Genomic DNA, 18795 nt, shown 5'->3' on the forward strand with positions numbered 1-18795 from the left:
GTCCGTTAAAGTCACACAGTGCCGAATCGCAAAATAGGCCCTGATCAGGAAGGGGGTAAAATCTTCCCGGACTTAAGTGGTTAATCCATTTGTAGTTCTCAACTTTTAGTTCTCAATGGAGTATAGACATGCTAATCAGCATCCTTAAAGTCCATTGACACTTTCTGCATACCTGAGATAGTGACAGAGAGCTGTAGGCAGTGTCTGCAGGAGCCTGACATTGCACCTGCGATCCATGGATTGCAGATTCAATGATTCAATGCTTTTTCAGGCTCCTACGTATAAAAAAAAAAAAAATGAATAATAAACATTCTTTTACCTGCAAAACCATGTGCATTTGTTATTTTTTTTTTTTTTTTTTAACCAAAAGGTGAACTTCGTCTAAAAATCACTAAGAAATATTTTCAGTTTGGGGTTGAGGCCAACATGCTGAAACCCCCCCCCCCCCCTTCTGCCCTCTATAATCTTAGGGCTCTTTCACACGGAGCGGATGGTATTGCGATCCGCTCCGGCACTTTTTTTTTTTTTTTTTACGGACACGGATGACATTCGGGTCATCGGCTCCGTATGTCCGCATATCATCCCATCCGTTTGCGGATGATATACGGACATAATGTATGTCTATGGGCATTGCGGCATCTGATTTTGCACCCGTTCCGTTTTTTAAAACGGAACAAAAATAGGGTTCTGTTCCGTTCCAAAAAATGGAACAGAACTGAAAGGACGAAAATTGGATGTCAGTGGATCCGCAATCCCATAGACATTCATTATGTCCGTATATCACCCGCAAACGGATGGGGTGATTTACGGACATACGGAACGTCCGTGTGAAAGAGCCCTTTATCTGACTGTCCTCAGATCTTCAATACAGACTTTAGAGCTCTATGTCCCCTTACTGCTAATGTTTTTTTCTTTACAAAGAAATAGTCATGTTACTAGTCCTGTGGTCTTTTTTTGAGCAGGAACATCGGGGGAACACAGTTCTGGCACCTCCAGCAATTACTGTACATAATGGCAATGAGTACTGAGTGTGCTGGAGTGTCTATTGATGCTGGCTGCTGGGGGATCTATTTTTGTGTGGGGGGGGTTTATTGTTGCTGCCAGGGATCTACTGTTGATGGTGAGGTCTATTGTTTCCGGCTGTTTGAGGGTCTATTGATAGCTGTTGGGGGATCTTTTGTTAATGATGGGGGTCTTTTGTTGCTGGGATGGTATTTTCTCATGGGGGGGGGGGTCCTTTGTTGCTGGGAGGAGGGGGGAAAGTCTGTTATTGTGTGGAGGATCTATTGTTGCAGAAGTGGGGTCTATTGTTAATTGGGGGGGGATCTACTGTTGCTGGGTCTATTGTTGCTCACTGCACGGGATGTATTCTACTGTCTTTCTTGTTAGTAATTTGCATTAAATTTTTAAATAAGTAGAACAAAAGGATACTTGGGTTTTGTATTCTCTAAAAGGGGCAATGCTCAGAGGTGGGTAGGGGGCAGACACAAAGGGTCACTAAGAAGGGGGAAGTTCCTGCACCTATCCTGAGAAAAAAAGCCCTGCACACGGCCACTGCTATAATGTAAAATAAGCAGATAAAATATGAAAAAAGCAATATCCACACACATAACTAGCTCTCGTTTTATATGTATGCAGTCCCCGGGTTGTCACTAGGTCACACTTCTATTATGAGAGTATAACAAGCTGTCACCACCTTACACAAATACCAGTGGGCTCTCCACCCTCCAATAGTCATGAGAAGGCAGCAGTTTCGGCTATGCAGAACAGCATTTTACACATTACTAAGCCTCGGCCTTGCAAGGTTTTCTTTCCTTGTTGATGACTAGTTTTCCTCCTAACTGGTCTGACCTAAAAGTGAGAATCATGTCACAGCAAAAAACCACACCTGTGCTCTGACAGCAGACCTCTCTATAGGAAACTCTCCATGTGCTTTCCTATACATCAAGCCTCTGTAAAATGATTTAAGGCGCTACATTACTGGTAATAGCTATGTGTAAATTGTGATTCACACTCATCCTATACAGTCATTTTAGGAACACTGTTAGACGTACAGCCATCATGGTATGGTATGATCATGTCCTGGGTAAATGTACAATAGTAATGTAACACACGTGTTTAGCTATATAACACGAGATGAAACTACAACTGGAATGAAGGCTTTTTAATAAAGCAGAAGAAGCAGCAGTAATGATATCTGAAAGGAAGGCCAATGCGCTACCAATGAAGTAAGTGAATGTGCAAAATGTGATAAAAATCAAATAAAGAAGAAAGCTGCCAATTTTGTAGTGTCACCACATACCATATAAGAGAAAAAATATATAAAACATTAAATCGGTGCCAATCTCTCAGTGAGTATATAACTCACCGGTAAGTAAGTGAAAAATACAACTCAAAATGTGTTATAACATCACTGTGCATATAAAAGATGCATAAATAAATAACAATAAATGTAAATATCAATAGGAAACCACATACAAAAAAGTGACCATGTGCATATAAATGATCATACACATAATGTGCAAATGCCAAATAAATAGAATGATGAGAAGGTGTCCATGTGCAAAGTGCAGAATATTGAATAAATGTGCTTAAACGAAAACCCAAATATAATGCACTGTTGGTAAAAATAAGTTCATAAGAAAAAAGTGTCTATGTGCAAGGTGCAGGAAGTACTGGATAAATGTGCTTCGACTGCGTGATATAAAGATTCACTCCAAAAGACGTGGCACCAATGTGAGCAAATCCAAGAAACCACCATCCAACACTGAGTGCAATGGCTGCTCACCTCCAAACTGACTCAAATGAGTGTTGTTTACAGGGACTTGTCTCTGGATATCTCTCCACACAAGGAATAATCAGAGTTATTCTGAGTGAATCTCAATCAATATCTCCAATCGTAATGATAGATCAGCTGGTGGGATGTGACATCGCTATCCCATGGATATAGTTACATAGTAGTTGAGGTTGAATAAAGACAACAGTCCATCGAGTTCAACCTGTGTAGGTGTGTATGGCCGTAATCATCTCTCATACCCCTGAATGTTCTGATCCTTGATATGTACGTCCAAGAGTCTTTTGAAAGTAGCCATACTTCCCGCAGAAACCACCTCTTGTGGTAGAGAATTCCACAATCTTGTAGCCCTAACAGTAGAACCCCCTGCGTTGCCTGAGGTTAAAACGCTTCTCATCTAATCGCATTGTATGCCCCAGAGTCCTCATGCAATCCTTTCAACTGAATAGCTTTTTTTCTATGCTGAGATCACCATTGAGGTATTTATAAATTGCTATCATGTCCCCTCTCAGGCGTCTCTTCTCAAGGGAGAACAAATCAAGCGATTGCCGACGCTCTTCATAATTAAGGTCCTCCAATCCCCTAATTAGTTTAGTTGCCCTTCTCTGGACTCTCTCCAACTCCAACACATCCCTCCTGAGGACTGGCGACCAGAACTGGACAGAATACTCCAGATGCGATGGGACCAGAGTTTTATAAAGTGGAAGGATTATAGTTTTAGCTCTGGAATACATCCCTTTCTTTATGCATGCTAATATTCTGCCGGCTTTGGCAGCTGCCGCTTGACATTGCATGCTGTTGCTTAGTCTATCCTCTATAAAGACTCCCAGATCCTTCTCTATTTTTGATTCCCCCAAAGGTTCCCCCCCCCCCACTAAAGTGTATTGTGCTTTTATGTTTTTAGTCCCCAAATGCAAAACCTTACACTTCTCCACATTAAACCTCATTTGCCATGTCGTTGCCCACTCTGTTATTTTGTTCAGGTCATTCTGTAGGATATCTGCTTCATGCTGTGCAGTTATTGCCCTGCCCAATTTTTTTATAATAGCATAGGGTAATCATCTTAAATCTCCCCCACATAAAGGGACACAATGGGAAAGGACTTCATGGTGTAGCATGAAAAACACTTTTATTGAAAACAGTAAAACTTAGTTTTGCAAGCATATACGAGTTGCCGCAATACCGGTGAAGTGAATCCGATGCTTCCGGTCACGGCCGTAGACCAGAAGTGAAGTCACTTGGCTCCTCCCGACCCATTGCGTCACTGACCACACGTGACTTTCTCAGGGGTAAACTTACCCTTAACTTATCTCTTACCCTTGGGAAAGTCACGTGTGGTCAGTGACGCAACGCGTCGGGAGGAGCCGGGTTATATCACTCCCGGTCTATGGCCGTGACCAGAAGCATCGGATTCACTTCACCGCTATTGCAGCAACTCGTATATGCTTGTTAAACTGTACGTTTTACAATTGTTTTCAATAAAAGTGTTTTTAATGCTACACCATGAAGTCCTTTCCCATTATGTCCCTTTATGAAGGGGAGATTTAAGAAGATTACCCTATTATATCTATGGGATATCGATGTGTCACATCCCACCAGCTGATCTATCATTACGATTGGAGATATTGATTGAGATTCACTCAGAATAACCCTGATAAGTCCTTGTGTGGAGAGATATCCAGAGACAAGTCACTGTAAACAACGCTCATTTGAGTCAGTTTGGAGGTGAGCAGCCACTGCACTCAGTGTTGGATGGTGGTTTCTGGGATTTGCTCACATTGGTGCCACGTCTTTTGGAGTGAATCTTTATATCACTCAGTCAGAGCACATTTATCCAGTACTTCCTGCACCTTGCACATGGACACTTTTTTTTTTTATGAACTTATTTTTACCAACAGTGCATTATATATTTGGGTTTTCGTTTAAGCACATTTATTCAATATTCTGCACTTTGCACATGGACACCTTCTCATCATTATATTGATTTGCCATTTGCACTTTATGTGTATGATCATTTATATGCACATGGTCCCTTTCTTGTATGTGATTACCTATTGATATTTGCGTTTATTGTTATTTATGCATCTTCTATATGCACAGTGATTTTTTAACACATTTTGGAGTTGTATTTTTCACTTAATTACCGGTGAGTTATATACTCCCTGAGAATTTAGCACTGAGTTAAGATTTTATATATTTTTTCATCTTAGTACTAATGATATGCGATGTGGATTAGCCATATTAACCAAATTCAAACTTCCATCATTTTATTGCTGCCATGGGTTACTCTACTTTGTACATTATCCTTGAATAGCAGGCATTCCAGATACAGCGGAGTCAATCACCAATGGGCATCTGTAATAAGATGTCCATTCTTGAATTGTTATTCAACTCACAAATTTCGTAAATTATAACTAAAAGCAAAACTATTTTAGTTTTGGATAGCGTAGAAATTGGAGTTAAATAGAGGCTAGAATAACATGGACCTTTTAGGCACCAATAATGAAAAAAACAATAATCACAAATATTTATACAAAAAGGTAAAAAACACAAACCAAAAGATTCTTCATGTAACCCAACCGCATGTGTCTAACCCAGGAAGACCACATCGACTGAAGGTCCCCCAATGGTTGGCACTGCAGGTAAGGTTATGGGATGGGATGTGGCACAGATTACCATGTCATACGCACTCGTGGTATCACCCCACAGTAGTGCGTAATTCTTTTTGATCATAAAATGAAGATTGATTAGAACACGTCAGTTTTTATTAGGGATGCACCGCTCCGACTTTTTTGGAGCCGATACCGATATCTGGTATTGTGAAATCGCCGATACCGATACGGAACCGATCCGGAGCTACACACAAAGCCAGCGGCTGACGTACAGAGCAAAGCCGCTGCTTCATGTGTGTGGCTCCTCCATTCACAGGCGGAGTGCATCTGATATCACTCCGCCTGTGAGCCGGACCTATACAGGAAGTAGCGGCTCCCCTCCCATACTACTACTGCACCTAGTAAGGGATGGCTGAGCCGTTACCAAGCAAAAACCGGATCGGCCCGTGGGACAGCTAAACTTTACCGATCTCTGATCCGGCTATTTTGTCCGGATCGGGGCCGATTTCCGATCCGAATATCGGATCGGTGCAACCCTAGTTTTTATAGCGGTCTGTTCCTTCATTAGAGATTCCCCCTCTCTCTCTATTTTTCCTATTTACCATTATCATTGAAAGTGAAAGTAAATTACCCAAATTTTGGGTTGTCCTCAGAAAAGTAACAGAGGGAAACTTCCAATGGGGACACTAGATCTGGTTCCCTAAATTAAGTAAATCTGAACTATTCATGTTAAAATCAAGTTTTGCCCTGTTCGATCTCTTGGATCTCTCTACTGGTCAGTGAGGCAATTAGGACAAAAGGGGGTGGGATCAAGAGTGACACTAGGGTCACCGGTTCAAATCTTAAACATGACACTACCTGCATGGAGTTTGAAGGTTTCCCTGTGCCTGGGTGGATCTCCAACAGGTGTTTTGGTTTCCTCCCACACTCCAAAACATGCTGGTAGGTTAATTGGCTCCTGTCCAAATTGTCAAGTTGTCTCTAGTATGCGTATTTGAGCATGTGAGATAGGGATCTTAGATTGTAAGCTCCTCGAGTGCAGGGACTGATATGAATGTACTATATATGAGCTGCATAAATTGTCAGTGCCATATAAATGCTGGTAATAAACAAAATATTTTTAGCTGCCTTCATCTCTGCATATACTGACCGCTGCTGTAGTACCCTCTGTTAGGCAATTATTATAATCTGCTTAGTCTGAATAGTGCATGTTTGGAATACACTTTACTCGGTGGTGGAACACAGCCTGTTTTTTAGCCAGCACTTTTGCTGCCAAGGATAATTTGTCCACCCAATTATCTGCTGAGGTTAAACTGCTCCTTTGCTTTCATTGGCATTTATTCAGCTCTTGGTGGAAATAAAAAGATATTGTTCATAAAATGACAATGAAAAAAACATATACACAGATACAAACATCAGTCTAGGGCCTCATTCACATGGGCGTATCTATCCTCACACCCATGCGAATAGCCGGTTTTGCGCCAAATGCACAGGTGTTTCATTTAAGTCTATTGGGACACAACAACTGGTCCCAATTTGACAGCCGTACAGGTGCATGTCCCTGAACCCTGGTTCACACTGATTCGGTGCAGAAAACACAGCAAATCTTGCGCATTACCCGTGCCGCAATCGCACTGTGTTCTGCAATCTCCTGCTGGTGTCAATGAAAAGTTAACTACACCCGAAAAGCAGGTCGCAAATGCAGTGCGTTTGCCTAAACCATATCACATGAGTATAAACACCCATGTGATCTGCTGATATCAGTGCGGATTTAAAAAAAAAAAAAAAAAAGTGCCTGCACCTTTTTGATGCATATGCTGTGCAATTTGAGCCATCAAAAATGAATGGGCTTAAATCGCATCGCACAGAAATCGTATGTGCATTGGTAAGGAATACGGTGCGATTCACATGCGGTTCCCAGTGTGAACCTAAGCCCAATGCACACTGTTTGCCTTCGGGGGCATGTACCCACATGGCTGTCAAATTGGGGCCAGCTGTGCCTGTGCAGCATCCTAATAGACATAAATGGGACAAAGATGGCCGTTTGCAAGGGCATATGGATTGGTACGCCTGTGTAACTGTGGCCTAAGGGACACAGTACTGATGTACGAATGCCTGATCTTCCTGGCGAAGTCCCTGAACACAAGTATGGTCCATATAGCGCATGCATATATACACACACACGTAAAAATTCTTCTAGCGCCCAGAATGCCAAATACTCAAATAACAATCTACTATTCAAGGGGGGAGGTAATTTCTGCCCATACTTGTATACCGCCACCGATGCATATCTTTGTTTTTTTTATGATCTAAACACGGCACTATTTTATGGATATCTACATCCCTGTGTGTACAGACCCATTAAAAGCAATAGGCTGTATTCAGTTCAGTAAAAAATCGTCTGAACACCTACAAACACTGGCATTTTTAGCACCTGTACGCAAGAGCCCTTGTGATGTACATCAGGGTTCCCCTGCACATTTTTCCCATTCTAATAAATTGTACATTAAAAACAAACTGCAAATGTTTTTATTTTTGAAATTTAGGCAGAGTTGGAAAACTAGGGTTAAAAAATAAATAAAATTGAAATATATATATATATATATATATATATATATATATATATATATATATATATAAAAAATATACAAATATATATAAAAATTATATATATATATATATATATATATATATATATATATATATATATATTAAAATATATAAATAAAAAAATATATAAATGTAATTATATATATATATATATATATATATATATATATATATATATATATATATATATATATATAGTATGTGTGTTTATTTTTTTTATTCTTTTAGGAATTATTTAGGACTCTGCCCAACACAGATAGATAGATAGGAATCTCTCAGATGCAGTTACTTTTTTTTTTTTTCTTTTTTAATTTAACCCCACAACTCCATTACAAATCTTTCCATGGGCCTCTCTTCTGGCAGATTTTGGGCAAATGCCCCCTTTGCTTAAACGGCTGCAGCAGAATCAAGTTACAAGTGGTACTGGGTAGCGGGCTTTTTCCTTATGTAAAGAAAAGGAGACTTCATGGAGTGTTTGCCGAGTGCACCCAGGCACATCATTCATCAAACAATTCCCAGCGTGGGACTGTGCACAGACCAGCCAGGGGAAAAAAAGCAAAAGAAAGCACGTGAATATGCCTCATAGTCAAATGACAGCATCATCACCACCAGATTATAGGACATGATTTTAGCATCTACCCACTTCAAGTGAAAATTCTAATTTCTGTACCCAATATTTCTATACTTGTAGAAGAGAACAAATTGGAAAACTCACCTCCACTATGGATCAGGGAAGGAAAATCCCAGCTGGGCTGTAATCTGAAAGCTCAATGTTAGTTGATGTGCGTACTCGCTCCACCTGTTTAGCACACAGACAAGCAAGCCTACGTGTCACCTACATGCACTAATGTCAGTGTGAGCAGAAGGTGTGCCTGGGGACTGGAAGCTTAGAGGAAAGACTACCTCTACAGGTGTCACCACGATTCCTCTGGTCTCTCAACTCTAGAATCTTTGGATCGTACCTTCCAAAATCTGCTGTGGTTACATGACGAAAGACAATTGCCTCATATATCAGATGTCATGCTTTAAAACTAGACAGAAGTCTAACTACTTTAGTTTAAGAAGCCCCAAGACAAGAATTCTTGACTGCTTTCCAAAGCCGAGTTTACCAGGTTGGCATGTGCCCATAAAATATTGCATCTCCTGGATTTCATTGTATAATCTAGCAGAGCAGGAAAAGGTGTTCCTTGCTACTTCCTAAACCTGCTACTCTTATTTTTTACTGTATGCACCAATACAAAGAATGTGTTCATAAAGCCAGCCTTATGGCACACCCAGTACACATGATCCGAAAATCAGCTGAAAAATATCGCTCTAAGCGATCGTATGCTAATCGGCTTGTTAGTACACAGCCTTCAAGAGCCGATAACCGTTCATCCGATATTATCCGATTGGACAAGCACAAAAACTTCTCTCGTGCGATACCGATTTTTATTTAATCAGTGGAGTTTGCGTCCATAAATATAATACAAACACACTACAACACATAATGTCACTTACGATTTTTTACTCTGTCGTGCGAGAATTTTCATAACTTTAGTAACCTCTTTATTTCCATATGCAACTAGCATGAAAAAAAAAAAATGGATGATCTGTCGTCCACTTTTCAGATCGTGATTACAGGCCAATATACAGAGTGATTTTCTTTCCTGTACCACCCTTGCTTCCCTCATCAATACAGTAAGGCTGGCCATACACTAGCTGAAAAATCATTCAAACTCGTTTTTGAATAACAAACACTCGGCCGTAAGAGCAAACGATTTTGCTATCATGTAATGACTGAATTTAGATCGATAAATCGTTCGATGGACATAAATGAAACCGTTTTTCATTATTTTTGTCACATATGCCTAGTGCAAACAGTTTGGGCGAGAAACACATTAACCTTTCAATTTATCGTTCATTCGATGGAATTTTCCAAACTGTTCCTTCGATTTTTCAGCTCTGAAAAGTTAAAACCGATTTTCTATTTGTGCCCATTAACTGGACGAAAAACAAAATGAACGGACCAAATGGCAGATTTTTGAAAGATTTTTTGGCTAGTGTATGGCCAGCATTAGCGTTGATGGGGTAATCCCTCCCGTGGAGCCATTGTGTTTTCCCTGCCGGGAGAACACAGTGATTACTGGTAGCGGCTGTAACAGCTGAGAGCAGGAAAAGGGAAACTTGTTCCTTGCTACTTCTTAAAGGACAAGTCCTGGCAAAACCTAACTCTAAACCTGCTCTGTGCGCCATTAAGACGAATCTATCTAACCCTGTAAAGAAAATCGCTGAACATCCCTTTTCTGCACCCAATCCGGTCTGGTCTCCAGCAACGGAAGCTCTGTGCAGGAGAGGACCGACAACGGCTGTGAAATGAATGGGAAGGGACATCACCCATACACTTACTATGGGGCTTCCATTGTCAAGTGCCTGACCTGCAACCGCCTCCACGCTGAAGCCGCCACTGACAGCTCATCATGGGGCCAGCCTGGATCGGCTGCAAAATAGGTAAGTACAGCGATTTTTGCTTAGACTTAGGTTTAGAATGTGGCACAGAGCAGGTTTAGCATTAGTTAGGTTTTGCCTGGACTTATCCATTAAACTTACTACTCTAGTTTTTACTGTATTCATCAATACAATGAAGCCATAGACCGAGCTAGTTTCTTTTCAGGATAGAAAATCACTTAATTCCCCCTTCAACACAGTCAGTGTTGATGGGGGAATCCCTACTGCAGAGCCACAGCGATTACTGCTAGCGGCTATAATAGCCGCTAGCAATAATCAAATGTAAAATCCAACAGACTAGTTGTACTTAAAGCAGAGTTCCGGCCTCAAACAACTTTTCACCATCCGCTTGCTTAATGTACCTGAAAAAGAATTGGATAATTACATTTTTTTTTTTTTTTATTTTCTTACCTTGTTTTTAAAGAAAAACGGAATTTTTGTAAAATCTTACCTATAAAATTCCTTTCTCTGAGTCCTCCGACAGTCGCCGCCATCTTCATATTCGTCACAATGGGGTATTAGACTTTGCTCCGTAGGAGTAGCTAGGCAACAGAATATGTCAATATTAAAGCTTTTAACATATCCCCACCCCAGGGGGTGGTCCCCTCAGTCTATACCCTCCTGCTTCCTGCTTAGGTTTCAGTGGAATAGCAGTAGAGTACCTAAACCCCAAAAGAGGGGCGGGGGCGGCGACTGTCGGAGGACTCAGAGAAAGGAATTTTACAGGTAAGATTTTACAAAAATTCAGTTTTCTCTTACGTCCTCCGACAGTCGCCGCCATCTTCATATTCGTCACAATGGGGACGTCCCAAAGCAGTGCAAACATGAGGGGTGGGAAACGCAGCCGCGCCTAAAGGCAACGCAGTCTCCACATCAAAGAAAGTAACCTTACCAAAGGAAGGAAACCAGCTGGGCAACACGAGAAAAAATTTGCTCAACGGGAGCAATAACCCAGGAAAAAAACAAATAACCCAGGGATAAAAAGAAATCCCAAACAGCCCAAAGGACCAAAACCAGGAACCCTAAGGGACCGCCGCACTAAGAACCTTGCGGCCAAAGGAAGCATCTGCCGATGCTTGAACATCCACTACGTGGAACAGAGTGAAGGTGTGCACGGTCGACCAGGTCGCCGCCCTACACACCTGGGCCACAGAAGCCCCATGACGACAGGCCCAAGACGTACTCAAAGATCTAGTAGAGTGCGCCTCCACAGGCATAGGGGAAACTTTTCCCCGCAAAGCATAGGCCTGTTCAATGGCCTGTCTGAACCAATTGGCGACGGCAGAAGCCGACGCCGCTACGCCCTTCCGAGGACCCCCGGAAGGACAAACAAAGAATCCGACCTGCGAAAAGATTCAGACGATTTTAGGTAAACCCTAATCGCCATGAACAGCATCCAAGGAGTGCAACTCCACCTCCTCCGGATGTTTAGACTTCGCGCAAGGCGAAGGCAAGACAATGACCTCACTGAGGTGAAATTCCGAAACCCTCTTCGGAAAAAAAGAAGGGTTAGGTCGCAAGACCACCTTAACCAAGCGAGTGACCAGATACGGACAATGGCAGGACAAGCTGCCAGCTCCTACACTCTGCGAGCCGACGTGATCGCCACCAAAAAAGGTGACCTTCTAGGACAACATAGACAACGAGATCTACCTGATCCGTTCAAAAAAGAACCATGTTGTAACACGGACAGAACAAGATTCCAGTCCCAAAGAGGCAGAGGCACCCTCCTAGGAGGGACCAGATGCCCCCGAACAAAAGTGCCAACCAAGGAGTTAGATGCCATAGGACGTTGAAAAAAGAACGGCCATCGCAGACACCTGACCCTTGAACGTAGCCAGCGCCAAACGCTGGCAACACCATCTCGAAGGAAGGACAACACCCCAGACACAGACTACGGGCGAGGTGAAGACCCCCTGGACTCACACCAGGCAAAATAGGCCTACCAAGTACGGTAAAAGACCTTCCCCGAGGAAAAATTCATTGCGTCGATCAAAGTGTGAATGACCTCAGGGGAGAGACCCCCATCCCTCAGGACCTCGGTTTCAACAGCCAGGCTGGCAAAGCCAGCGACTGTAAGGCAGGATGAAATATCAGCCCTTGAGACCGGAGATCTTCCCGAAGAGGCAGACGCCACGGGGCGTCGACCGCCAAATGCACGAGGTCTGCGTACCAGGACCGGCAAGGCCAGTCCGGTGTCACAAGAATCACTGTGTTTCGGTTCCGAGTCCAACCTGGGCAGCAATTAAAAAAACGGTGAAAACGCATACATCAGTCGGTACTGATGCCACGGAGCTACCAACGCGACTGACGCGTCTGCCCGAGGATCGCGTGGCCTTGCCACGAACCTGTTCACCTTGCTGTTCAGACGAGACGCGAACAGGTCCACCTCCGGAAGACCCCACTTCGCGCACAACATCTGGAGAACATCCGGACGGAGGGGCCATTCCCCCTGGTCCAGGGATTGGCGGCATCTGATAATCCGCCCGCCAGTTCTCCACCCCCGGAATGTGAACCGCCGATATCGCCGGGACATGTGTCTCGGCCCAAGACAGAATGTCGGCCACTTCCCGAGCCGCCCGGGCTCTCTTGGTGCCCCCTTGGCGAAAGACGTAAGCCGCCGCCGTGGCAATGTCCGTCTGCACCCGAACTGGACAGCCCTGCAGCCCGTCCGGCCAACGATGAAGGCAGAGATTCATCGCACGCAATTCCAGAATGTTGATCGGAAGGGAGGATTCCGCCTCCGACCAAGTTCCCTGGGCGGACAGAACGCCCAGAACACCACCCCAGCCCGACAGGCTGGCATCCATGGTGACCACCGTCCATGGGAGAGGACGAAAAGACTTGCCCCCCGACACCGCCGGGGACTGGAGCCACCACAGAATATCCCTTCTGGTGCGATGGCCCAACGAAATCTGGATCCAGAGATTGCGGTCGCCCGTCCCACCTGGACAGGATCTCCGCTCGGAGACCCCGCGTGTGAAACTGGGCGAAGGGAATCACCTCGAAAGCCGAGACCATCAATCCCAGACATCTCATGCGCGTCCGGAGTGACGAGCACGGAACGTCCCTGAGGGACCTGACTTCTCCTGAAGAGTCCTGAGTTTGTCGTCCGGTAGGAAGACCTTCGCCTGGACCGAGTCCAGAATCATTCCCAGGTAGGGAAGACGAATCGACGGACACAGCGTCGACTATGGAAAATCAATCGCCCAACCAAACTCCTGAGAGTCAGCATCGTGAAGGACAGGTCCTCCTCCAGACCCTGGCTGGTCGCAGACCGAACCAGAATAACATCCAGATACCCCAGGACAGAGATGCCCTGGGCTCTCAACAAAGCCAGAAACCGGTGCAAGCACCTTGGCGAAAAAAACCCGTGGAGCCGAAGCGAGACCAAAAGGTAACGCCACGATTGGTAATGATCCTCCGCAATGGCGAATCGAAGTCACCTCTGGTGACCCACAAAAAAAAAAAAAAAAAAACGGGATGTGAAGGCACGCATCCTTCTAAGTCGATGTAAGTCATGAATTCCCCCGGAACCAGGGTAGCCACCACCGACCGCAGGGATTCCATGCGGAACTTGCGAACCCGCACAAAGCGGTTCAGAGCCTGGAAGTCCAGAAGTGGACGTACCCTGTCCTGCTCCTTGGGCACAGTGAACAGATTGGAAGAGAACCCCCGAAATCTGTCCCGATGAGACACCGGAACCACCTGAGGGAAAAAATCTGCTCTCCGGCCGGGAGAGAAAACTCGATCTTGTAACCAGAACGAACGATTTCCTGAACCCACCTGTCCCGAACACGGGTCAACCAGGGTTGAAGAAAAACCGAGCATGCGTCCCCCTTCAGGCCGCATTGTTATGGGCAGCGGATCCGGACTGGCCGGACTCATGCTTACCCGACCACGGCTTCTTTTGGGAGCCTTGGCCTTTGAATGGTTCTCCCCTATAGGGCGACCGAAAGGCACGAAAGGACCCCTGAGAGGGCCGAAAAGAAGCATGCTACTTACCATGAGCAGCCTTAGCCTGGTGGGATCGGGGCAGGAGCGTGCTCTCACCACCCGTGACCCCCTTTAACAGTGCATCCAAGGATTCGCCAAAAAGGCGAGATCCATCATAGGGCAGATTGGCTAAGGTCTTGCGCGAAGATTGGTCCACAGACCAACACTTCAACCAAACCAGGCGGCGAGACAATACCGCCACACTGTGTACACGTGCAGCCAACGGTACTATATCCAGGTCCGCACCACACAAATACACGACACCCTGATGGATTTTATCCACCATATCCAATGTCGCCGGTGAGGCTGAATCAGCCACCAGGACGCGCCTGAGTGCCTGCGTCCAATTCGCGACAGCCTGGGCTGCCCTAGGCGAAGCAAATAGAGCCTTTAGCGTAGAACCCGTAATAGAGTAAGCAAGACGGGCAAGAGACTCCAGCCTCCTGCCCGTAGCATCCCGGAACACCGAGGTATCCTCTGCAGGAATCGCAGTGGACCTATTCATCAGTAGCGGGCGTGAAAGGATAACGCAGCTTGAACCTACTTGGTACAGTAAAAGGCTTGAGTATATTGCGCCATTGTTCCTTAACAGCGCGCTGAAAATCATCAGTGCAGGGAAAGACCTGCGATGTCTTGCGTCTTTTCTGCGTCCCATAAGCTGCCAGGGCAGCAGGAGGACGTGGTTCAACCCGTAAACGCAGTGTTTGCTTGATAGAAGCAACCAATTCATCCATGAGTGCAAGCTCTTCAGGCGAGCCAGGGGGAGAATTATCCACCCCTTCTACCTCAGCCTCCACCTCGGACCCCACAAGACCCAGGGAGGAACGGGACCCCGATAAGGAGACCCCAGCTATAGCAGCCCCATCACCAGCACCCTCTGTCAGAGGGGATTGAAAACTCTGGGTCGTTGTGTGGATTGAACAGCCACAAGCATTAGCACCTGAGCAGCAAGATTAGCCACAACCGCAGCCAAAAACAGCCCTTGGTCACCCACCAAGTGGTAGGAAATTTGTGTCCCTGAGAATCCATTGCCCCAATGATAAGCCGGAAAATAAAGGGTTAACTGCCCCTTAAACAAGCGCGGCGAGCGCTGCCCACCGCACACACACACTGGCACAATTTTTACCCCCACCGGGAGAAAAAGGCTCAACACAGGCAAGGATAAAGGGATAGGGAGGTAAAAACCTGTAGAGACCATCGCTGCTGCCTCGATCGGTGCACCCAGGGAGAGGAAGCGATGCAACACAGGGCGCTCCATGAAAGCCTAGGAAGGCTACAAGAAAATGGCCGCCCGCAGTGATACCATGCGGCCGGAGCGAGCGCTGCCAAAATGGCGCCGTTTGGCACCGAAAACCGCCGCTCCTCCACCTCAGCGAGGTGGACCAAACATAGCATAGCATGTAAAAACATGGCGGACCGCCGCAGCGGTCGCTGAAAGTGCCCCAAACATGATAAAAATCATGCCCCACAGCACACAGCCGTTCACACATACACAAACTGACACAGACAGTGCAGCACAGCCCCCCCTCCTTGCAGCCCACAGCATGCAGCCAGAGAGATAGGGATTTCAATAGTGTGAACACAGGCAGGGTTACACAGTCCCAGACTGACACCCCCCCAACAGACAGGTCCCCACATAGATACACTTACCTCCTAATGGCGTGGGGAACCCGCACAGGCGAACAAGCCGCTGCGCATGTGGCAGGGAGAGTCGCATCCAGGACGCAAAAATCGGGGTTAAGAAACCGCACAGCGTCCAGTGAGGTAGCCACCTCACCAATCATCCCTGCACCGAACAGGGATGGGTCGTTCACTGTGCCAGGAGCGTTACCTGGCTGAACGCTCGATGGCAGGCTGGGAAGCCACTGACCCACATCCTGCGACCAGGGGGGATCAGCCCGAGACCCAGCCCGCACGAATCCTCTTCATCAGAAGAACTAATGCTGACAAAAAGAACAGCTAAGTAAAGAGAGAAAAAACTCAAACAAAAAATCAAAAAAGAAGATAAAGGCTGAGACAAAATGCCCCAGCATAGAGAGATCCAGCTACTCCTGACAAGCTAGACATTGAAACTGAAGCAGGAAACAGGAAGCAGGAGGGTATAGACTGAGGGGACCACCCCCTGGGGTGGGGATATGTTAAAAGCTTTAATATTGACATATTCTGTTGCCTAGCTACTCCTACGGAGCAAAGTCTAATACCCCATTGTGACGAATAAGAAGATGGCGGCGACTGTCGGAGGACGTAAGAGAAATATACTTACCTTCCTTCCTCTTCCTCCCTCTGTGGCCGCAGCCCGCGCCGTCTCTTCCTGCTTGCATTGACTCCTGGGAGATGAACGTCATCGCTCCCAGGAGTCAATGCGCCTGCACCGGCCCTGCTCATCACTTCCGGTGCAGGCGCGTCATTTCCTGCTAAACAGCTTCTAGTGCAGGGCATTCTGGGACTCTGACGTCACCGAAGAGGATGCTCTGGCTTCAGCTGCCCACACCTGAGATAGCAGCGCTGGACAAGACATTTTCAAGGTAAGTATTTCTTCTAAAATGTAAGTGAAACAGGCGACAGTCCAGAGGCTATTGTTGCTGAAATGCACTAGCCCTGACTGTCCTGGGGGTATTTTTATCTAAAATATGTTTCTCAGGGTGGAACTCCGCTTTAGATTGATCAATCGATCAGCCTGCTCATTCATGGGTTGAATCTACACAGGTCTCTGCTGAACTGGCCTTGATTCGAACAATCTATGGCTGGCTTTAAGTTGTATTATTTTGCAAAGCTCTTCGGTAACTTGTTGGAAGCACTAGTAACTGGTTTTACTGTGTCCTTACTCCGTGACAGCATATGTAAGAAGTAAAGGCAAAGCTTTTCTGGCTATACTTCTCCGCTCCTGTCCCCTCCACAGCCCAGGGCTCCAGTGAGTGCTGGAGGGGCAAAGCGGTGAAATGGTGATCGACAGTCACCGGCCCTCTGTTCACTAAAGACAGAGCCGAGCGATCAGCGATGTTTGATTGCTCAGCTCTTAGTCTTAGAGGCAGCAGGGGGGACAGCTGCAGCTAGGACTGGAGCTGCAGCCATCTAGGTAGGTATGAATTTTTTTTTTTTGTTTTTTTTTTTCGAAGCCCATACTTCTCTTTTAAATCTTACATAAGCACGATATACACAGCAGGTTCAACGACAAAAAAAAAAAAAAAAAAAAGAAGAACAAATTGCTGTAGCAACACAAGCAATGTTGGTGTGTCAATCTCCCCTGCTGTGCTAGAGTAATTTGACAGGGACCACAGACCCCTCCCCCTCAGTCAGAATACACTGACCAGTGCTTGCAGCCATTGGCTGATCGAATGCTGGTTTGGCAGCCTGTCCCTTTGACAAATAGACAGACAGACTGCTGCACACACTGAATGTTTTTTGGACAGTGTGTACCCAGCTTTGGAGTAGAGGGGAGTTAAAACCTTTGTAAAGTTTTATCGCTGTGCCCCCAATGAAAATAATTCTTCTTTCCTGTGCCAAAAACAGAAAAGTGAGAAAAAAAACATTGCTGTTCCATCTTTGGATCTTTCCTTCCTTTTTATTTCGGTAATAAGAGCAAGATTGAATCTTCCCAAAGAGGTCACAGACAGCAACAAAAACCTGGCAGAGGATCTAACCCATCTATCCAAAAGTAGGAAAAATGATTTGGCTTGAATTGTACTTTACCTGGCTAACTGAATATCCAGCAAAGCTCATTCTATTCTACTCCGAATTATTTTAACATTTAAAAGTTTTACCCACCTGCTGCCTGATGACCGTACATTTACTGCTAGCGGGCGGCACAGTCAGGTACTCATGTGCGTGCCCCCTCCTGACCTGTGCTATGATTGGGCACAGCACAAGTTTGTCAGCAGGTTACAGCCAATCATTTTGGCTGTTAACCTGCTGATTGGCTGTGGCCAAACACAGGCTCTGGATACATTTCTCCCTGCTGTTCAGAAGTGAAAGCAAGGAGAGAAATCTAGCCAGAACTGTGAGTAAAAGCAGAACACATACACTAGTTAGCCACACAGTTAACCCCTTGATTGCCCTCCTGATTACCCCCGTCACCCAGCCAGTGCCATTAGTACAGTGTCAGTCTACAGTATTATCACTGATCACTGCACTGACAGTGTCCATTAGAAAAGAAAAAAAGTTTAATCCGCGCTGCCTATATATCCCTACTCCCCTATGGTGCCAGGAGACACCAGTATGTGTTCCCACATCCAAACAAAATTACATAAATAAAGAGTGCTGTGCTGCCTTAAGGAGTATCATAAAAAAAACTGCTCC

The 18795-nt window shown here is 45.4% G+C and overlaps 1 protein-coding gene across 3 annotated transcripts in view; it reads right to left on the reverse strand.

Annotated features, from left to right (window-relative positions):
• The window catches only part of RAB27A (RAB27A, member RAS oncogene family), a 233549-nt gene that overhangs the window by 92936 nt on the left and 121818 nt on the right, over positions 1–18795 (reverse strand). Inside the window, exon 1 of one of the 3 annotated variants that reach the window (XM_082252829.1) lies at positions 8732–8952. The exons of the other annotated variants lie outside the window; for them this stretch is intronic. The gene's annotated coding sequence lies outside the window, so the exon portion shown is untranslated. Of the gene's footprint in view, positions 1–8731; positions 8953–18795 lie in introns of those variants that run through there. 3 annotated transcript variants of the gene reach the window in all.

This window comes from Pelophylax lessonae (genome assembly GCF_965119305.1).
Source record: "Pelophylax lessonae genome assembly, chromosome: 4".
NCBI lineage: Eukaryota > Metazoa > Chordata > Amphibia > Anura > Ranidae > Pelophylax > Pelophylax lessonae.